Here is an 8,160-nt window from a genome sequence, read left to right as displayed (position 1 = left end):
CTTAGTTTCTTCATGAATTTCATCTTGGAAACACAATGTTTATTCATGCACTGTCTGTTGCACTCAGATTTTCATTGTCTGCTTCTTATTCTACCTGAGCCAATTCTACCAATATTGTTTCAGACTGTTGTTTCAGATTTTCTTTGGCTTCAGTCTCTTCATCCTTACATATTGTCTCATCCATTCTTTCCTCCCACATTTTAAATGTTTTCTTCATATTCTCCTCGTGTTTCTTCAATTTCTTATCCATATTCTTTATCATTGACACTTTAATTTCTTCCTTTTGTTTCTCAAGTTTTTTGTCCATATTTTCCCCACACTTCCTCTTGTTTCCTGGACATTTATTTAATAATTCCCTTTTGTTCCCTTCACATTTCTTCAAATACTTCTGTTATTTGTAACAGTTTTTTCTCTTCCTCTACAAAGTTTACTAACATGTTTCCCGAATTTTACACAATTTCTGTCGATGTTTAAAATTTCAGAAATATTGCTTTTTTGCCAAATGCAGCTTTAGTCACCTCCTAGCCTTTGCTGCATTGTATTGTATTGTATTTTGTGGAACTGGGGACCTAGAAACAATGGAGAGGCTTCGTCCCTGCTTTAGCCCGCAGTGGTACACAACCCGACAACAGGGTACAGCAGTCCACTCACCCCACCACCTCCCCACACCGAACCCAGGGTTATCCAGGGTTATTGTGCGGTTCGGCCCCCAGTGGACCCCCCTCCCCCAGGAAAACATCTCACATCAGACGAGTGTAACCCCAATGCCCCAATGTTTGCGTGGTAGAGTAATTATGGTGTACGCATACATGAAGAAACTGTTTGCACAGGAATTGCTGACATAGAGTAATTGAGAATCGCTGACATAGAGTAACTGAGGCGGAATAAGGGGAACCAGCCCACATTCACTGAGGCAGATGGAAAACTGCCTTAAAAACCATCCACAGACTGGCCGGCACACAGGACCTCAACACTCAACAGGTACCAGCACACCTTCCCACCCGGAAAGCAGTGCGTTAGACTGCACGGCTAACAAGGTGGGCAGCCTCTGCTGCACTGTTAAACTGTTTCCACAGCAGTAATTTTTGTTAATGGGCTACAGCAACATGCAACATTTACATTCTGTATTTTCAGCTGTTGCTGGCTGCTGTATTGCTGGCTGCTGTTCATTTTGATGTGACATCTGTGTAATTCTTTGTGTCATTGTGTCGTCCAGCTCCTTCTTCTTTCTTGTAGTAGTTGTTCCATTATATCCAAATGTTTGAAAACTGTTCTTGCAGTCATTCCACTCTTCCTATGATGCCTCCTCAGACTGAACAATTCGGTACTGTTTTGTTGTCTTATTTCTCTCTCCACATCTACATCCAAAGCATTTAAAAAGTTCAGTCCTGTCATACTTACCAAATGTAACTGCCCCTACTGTTTATTGCTTTTTTCTATGAATACAGATGATTAATACTTGCTATAGCATGGCTGGTTAGAAAATTTTGGCTTCAGGTGTTAATAAATCACCACGTATATGAGGGTGATTCCAAAAGTAAGGTCTCCTATTTTTTTTATAACTACATAGACCTATTTATTTCTACAATGGTTTACATCAGTTTACAGCTTGAACATTTAGCTATTTTTTAACAAAATCTCCATTTCTGTCAATGCATTTTTGTAGACACTGTGGCAGTTTTTGTATGCCCATATCATACCAGCTTGCTGCCATGCTGTTCAGAAAGTTATGAACTTCTTCTTTCACCTCGTCATCGGAGCTGAATCGTTGGGACCACAATTAATGCTGACAGGTACTGTGAGACTCTGAAAAAACTCAAATGGGCAATTCAGAACTGGAGAAGAAGAATGTTGAGCAAGGGCATACACATTCTCCACGACAACGCTCGCCCACACATCGCTCAGCAAACCGTTGCTCTCCTGCAACAGTTTCAGTGGAACATAATCACCCACCCACCCTACAGTCCTGACTTGGCGCCCAGTGACTATCACCTGTTCCCTAGGTTAAAAGAACATCTGGCTGGAAGCGATTCAGCTCTGACAACGAGGTGAAAGAAGAGGTTCATAACTTTCTGAACAGCATGGCAGCGAGCTGGTATGACATGGAAATACAAAAACTGCCACAGTGTCTGCAAAAATGCATCGCCAGAAATGGTGATTATGTCAAAAAATAGCTAAATGTTCGAGCTGTAAACTGATGTAAACCATTGTAGAAATAAAAAAAATAGGAGACCTTACTTTTGGGATTACCCTCATAAAGGGCAAACTTACTCCCAAGGTATATGTGCCAATAACTACAGTTCTGACCATGAGCCTAAGATGTATGTCCTCTCTATCCTCTTACAATGTTCTATGATTCAGTCCCTTCTGAACACACTATTAATAAGGAGGAGGCTGTAATATGTGAACACTTTTGTACAACACAGTTAATTTTATTTCACTTTAAATACATACATGTCCCTACTGGTTCTGATTGCAGTCACTGTATAAATGCAGTCGCTCATTTATCTCAAGCCTGTATGAGTTTACCATTGCCAGTGCATTACTGTATAATAACCTTTTCATTATATAACAATTCCCTCAATACAAAATTTAAATCTGACTTCAAAAAATTGTCACTTTTATACACTTGGGATGTGCTCTGCAATCGTGATCCAGCTCTACTAACAGTATTCTGGGCTTGCTCATGCCCAGCTGACTCACCCCTTCACACCAACAATCTCCAAGTGCCAGTCTCTCCCTTCTAGAACTATGAGGCATCCCCGTCAGTGATGCCGAAGCTCTGTAGCAAAGGAGTGTAATGATAGATTTGGTTCTTCCAGTATAGGATCGATATCTGTACCCGTACAGTGCGAGTACTGAAGGTGGGTGAGGATATTCGTATGCAGAATGAGATTTTCACTCTGCAGCAGAGTGTGCGCTGATGTGAAACTTCCTGGCAGATTAAAACTGTGTGCCAGACCGAGACTCGAACTCGGGACCTTTGCCTTTCGCGGGCAAGTGCTCTACCACAATTTTAATCTGCCAGGAAGTTTCATATCAGCGCACACTCCACTGCAGAGTGAAAATCTCATTCTGGAAACATCTCCCAGGCTGTGGCTAAGCCATGTCTCCGCAATATCCTTTCTTTCAGGAGTGCTAGTTGTGTAAGATTTCGCAGGAGAGCTTCTGTTAAGTTTGGAAGGTAGGAGAAGAGGTACTGGCAGAAGTAAAGCTGTGAGGATGGGGCGTGAGTCGTGCTTGGGTAGCTCAGTTGGTAGAGCACTTGCCCGCGAAAGGCAAAGGTCCCGAGTTCGAGTCTCGGCCCGGCACACAGTTTTAATCTGCCAGGAAATTTCAATATTCGTATGCCTTAAGGATACATGTAGTAAAATGGGAACTTTAGGGAGTACACTGTCAACAAACTGTTGCCATGTTTGGGCAGCATTTTTCAGACTGTATGGCATATAGAGGAACTCACACAGGCTGAAAGGCATAATTATAGTTCTCTTGTGTTTGCCCCGATAGCTGAGTGGTCAGCATGACGGATTGCTGTCCTACAGGCCCGGGTTCGACTCCCAACTGGGTCGGGGGTTTTCTCTGCCCCAGGGACTGGGTGTTGTGCTGTCTTCATCATCATTTCGTCCCCATCCAGCATGCAGATCGCCCAATGTGGTGTCGAATGTAATAAGACCTGCACCAAGGCGGCCGGACCTGCCCCGCAATGGGCCTCCCTGCCAATGACGCCAAATGCTCATTCCATTGTATTTTCCATAGCTCTCTTGTGGGAATCCACTGGGCACATAGTGATCTGTAAACAAGGAATTTTTTTCATTCTGCAACATTGAACACCGTAGTACTGGTGAGGTAGTGCATGAAATCCAGAATGTTAGGTACAAGGTAATTGTCTCTGATGGTACGAGCACTGGGGGAGCAATAATCACCACATAGTCTGACCAGACCCATCTTTTTTCTGGGACAAGGCCGACTGGTGAGGCCCAGCAACTGTCCAAAGGACATACAATGCCTGCCTGAAGAATTTCATCAATTGTACCTTTTGCTGTACATAGATGATCAGGTTTTAGTCTGCAAGGGCGTTGACTCACCGTGCGCCCAGGGGTTGTGTTGATTTGATGCACTGATCCATTCTTCATCACAGATATATCAAACAAGTCCTGACAGGAGCGGCACTGATAGGCAGGGGCAGTGTGCAAGCTGCAAGAGTGTCACTAACCGATAATACTTCTGTGGGTGCAGCAAGTGTGTCAGGTGACTTGTGGTGGTGCGTGGCCAGCACATATCCGCTGATAGCAGGAGGTGAATGATGGAGGTGCCCAAGGAGGTGGCATGTCTCAGAAAGTTTATCCTCATCCGCACGGATATAGTGGTAAAGTGTTGGGTTGTCATCCTGGAGATGAGTCCATTCTGCCTTAATGTGCATTTGGAGCTGTTGAATGCCCTTGATGCATTCAATGAATCCAACACATTGTAGTAGGTACTCCTTGGAAAAAGGTGATAGAGTTGCACAATCTGTTCACTGGGCAATGCCCTCGTGGCATGTTGTCAAGGTGGTAGGATCATAAATTCCCTTGATGGAACAGCCAGAAGGCCAGTGTGTTAACTCACCCATGACCAGAGGGGGGGACAAGATGGAAAGTTCAAAGGAAATTGGGAATAATGAATGTCTTAACTGAATGGTATGGAGAATCACTGGTCGAGTGTTCAGGATTGAGAACCGTGAATGTTAACAGCAGAGTCTGGTGGCCTTCAACTGGAGCTGTGGCGCACATGACATTGGTAGGCAAGGTGAAGGCAGTGTGGCCGTGCGGTTCTAGGTGCTTCAGTCTGGAACCGCGTGACCGCTACGGTCGCAGGTTCAAATCCTGCCTCGGGCATGGTTGTGTGCGATGTCCTTAGGTTAGTTAGGTTTAAGTAGTTCTAAGTTCAAGGGGACTGATGACCACAGATGTTAAGTCCCATAGTGCTCAGAGCCATTTGAACCATTTTTTGAAGGCAGTGAGCTATTAACCTGAGAATCAGTGTCAATAAGAAAGTGTAGGCTGCTGCTCTAGTCAAGAATATATAGTCAGTTATTTAGAGAAGCATCATGTGTGGAGGATCATGAGATGTTTTCGTGATGACTGAGGCAACTTAAGTGTCTGACACGGCCCGGGGCACTCCTCATGTGCTGTGCAGCAAGTTTGGATGTTGACAGGGCTGTCAATAGTTACAAGCAGTATCCCTGAAGTGCACATGATACCAGCACTAGCATAGCTGCACAGTGGATGCAACTATGTTAGGATTGTCTGTTTTGTCAACACTCAAGACATTGACCGTGCTGCCCACAGTGACGTCAACATTGGATGTGGTTGGAAGTGCTCAGGGGTGGTAGGAGGCTGAATGCAGACAGGTTTACGGCGGTACTGCATTGCACCTGACACTGTTATTGCATGGTAGTTTTGATCCATTGTTGATGTTGAATAAATGGAAAAATTCAATGAGCCAGGTGAAGACATGCACTGAGTGGTTGATGTTCACTCACTACTACTGACATTTGAACTTGCACAGGTAGTTTATTCACCAAAACCGTCTGTAAGGCCTTGTCATACATGAGGTGCAGGTAGATCTTTAGGCAGATGTGCTGGCATGGATGGACTTCCATCTTGTAAACATTCATCATATAATACATGATGCAGCTGCTCCTTGGATGTATTTGATAAGCACTCTAGGAGTGTAGTTTTCATTGTCAGGTGATTTCACTTGGAGGGGGAGGATGAATGCTGCCATTAATGGTGTCTGCTTGATTGTCTGACTGAGTAATGCTTGATTGTCTGACTAAGTAAGGTAATGTATTTCATATCATCGGTGACAACAGCTTTTGTGGTGAAGATGCTTTCCACAGTAGTGAACCAAACCTGAGGGTTATCAGTTCAGAACGACAGAAGCTCGAGACGTAATGCCACATGTTATTCTGCTGGACAGTGTAACGGCAGCAAGGCTGTGAAGCCTGGATGTGTGTGCTGCGAATCTTTGACTTACAGTCGGTGTAGCTGCCGGTAATGCAGCTAGCTGTATGAAACACAGATAAAATAAGACATCACACAGCATTCTTGGTAGATGATGCATGGTGAGTGAGCACGAGTCTGGTGCGTGCAAATGAAAATGAAATGCAGTTGGAAGATTGATCAAATCGAGCCGATGCAAATGTTCATGTGAGGCTGCAGAAGTTGCACCAAAGGCGGGTGTGCAGCAACAAGAAGAAGACTGTTTAATGTACATCACTGTTGTGCAATCATGTTCGTTGACAAAACACTGGAATGTAGAGCGTCACTGTCAGTTTTTATCACTCATGAAGCACAAGGTACATTTTGTCCATATTCACTGTTAGTGAAGCATGTGGAATAGTGTCATGATTCACAGGGTTCAAGAGTCAATGGATGCAGGAAAGGCACATTGTTGGAATGAAATAAACAAATTCTCACAAATAAACAGCATACGATACTCAGGGTCACCAATTGTAGGACTCCAGTACATTATGGTGACAGGAAGTAAATCACATCGTAGGTACAGAACATAACAACTACTATATTAAGGGAAATGCAATACATAAAACAGTTCATGTCCACACACTACAATGTCCAAGACCACATTTCCAAGTTAGAGAGAGTCTGCCTCAAAGCTCTCGCTGATCACCGATGTTGCTGTTCCCACAGACTCGTTAAAAAAAGATGGGTACAAAATTATGCATGTCTGACTTGTGCCTGTGTTTTGGAAATCTGTTGTTTCATCCTAGCAGGCAGGTCTGTGCAAACTGCCTTCATCTATTTAATTAGATTTCCTGGCTCTTCATCTTTTGATATATGGATCAACTCTCCTAATACAGTGTGGGAAAATGAACAAAAGCTGGTTCTCGAAACTGAATCTGGCATTTCAATCACATGAATAGATCCTGCTAGTTTTTTTACTCACATCTTCAATTTCATTCACTGTGTGCTAGCTTAGCAAAAATGTAATCTCTCAATTTCAGCAGACTTACAAAGCATCAGGCACAAATAAATGATACCCCTCATTCTATGTATACGTTTTTATGACAGGTTAACATACTAACAGCAGTGAAAGGTTAATCACCACTGATAAACTTTGAAGTCCAGTTGTTAAAAAGAATATATTCATGGATCACATACAAAACAATAAACTTAAATGAGAGTCTAAAAGTTGTGGATGTAGCAAAATATGAAGACCCCATTACTTCATTATGACAATTAAATATAAAGAAAAGGAATGCTAGACATGGTATGCAGTGTTTAGAGGGAACTGCAGACACCAGCTATTATTATGTATAACGTGATTATAATTAAAGTTCCAGATTCAAAATACTGTAAAAGAAGAACCACTGCTCAGAATGATGTCAAATTTGAATGGAATATTATCACAGAAGAGCACAACATTATGGAGATAAAACAAGAATAATGAAAATTTTACCCCTAGATGGCACTGTAAGCATCATAACATAAATGGATTCAGGTACAAATGACAGATAATCATGATACAATGGTTATGATGTAACTTGCACATTAAACCACTATACTTTCCAGTGCGCATGATCACATAAGTCTGGCACCCAACAGTTGTGGCTCTGTTGGGTATGCCCATCCACCATCACAAGGCTGTACCACATTGGATGGGAAAAATTGGTTGTTAACTGTCCTGAGGCCAAAAATTGAATAAAAAGGAACAATGAAATCAGTTTTCAACTATAGAGAGATTGGTGTAAGACAGCTGAATATGCTGTCCACCGTTTGTTCCCACAAGTTGAAATCGAGAAACAGCATGTCCCACAACAGAGCAGAGTATCCCAGAGGTCGCATGCAGAATGTGTTGCACTATTTGTGCCTTCAGTTTAGCTACATTTCTAATCGGAGCACTGAACACGCATCTTTCAGATAACCCTACACCCAGAAGTCACACAGATTGAGATTCGGTGATCTGCATGGCCAGGCTGTTGTGAAATGACAGCTTATAATTCTAGTATTTCCCAAATGCCTCTGCAACAGCTGCTTCACTGGATGTGCCATAGCACCATCCTGCTAAAAAAAAAGATCCTACCCACACCTTCTATGCAGCTGAAGGTGTGGGATGACGTTGGTACACAAAAGATTCTTATTATGTTTACCAGTGACA

At 42.9% G+C, this 8,160-nt stretch overlaps 1 non-coding gene across 1 annotated transcript; it reads left to right on the top strand.

Moving 5' to 3' along the window:
* Positions 1-3,237: 3,237 nt before the first annotated feature.
* Trnas-cga lies at positions 3,238-3,312 on the top strand. Its single transcript has one exon. It is a non-coding gene; the product is annotated as a tRNA-Ser (tRNA).
* The last annotated feature ends 4,848 nt before the right edge of the window (positions 3,313-8,160 follow it).

Source organism: Schistocerca americana, chromosome 8 (assembly GCF_021461395.2).
Source record: "Schistocerca americana isolate TAMUIC-IGC-003095 chromosome 8, iqSchAmer2.1, whole genome shotgun sequence".
NCBI lineage: Eukaryota > Metazoa > Arthropoda > Insecta > Orthoptera > Acrididae > Schistocerca > Schistocerca americana.
Note: the sequence above shows the minus strand (reverse complement) of the source record. Positions and strands in the feature narration are given on the sequence as shown.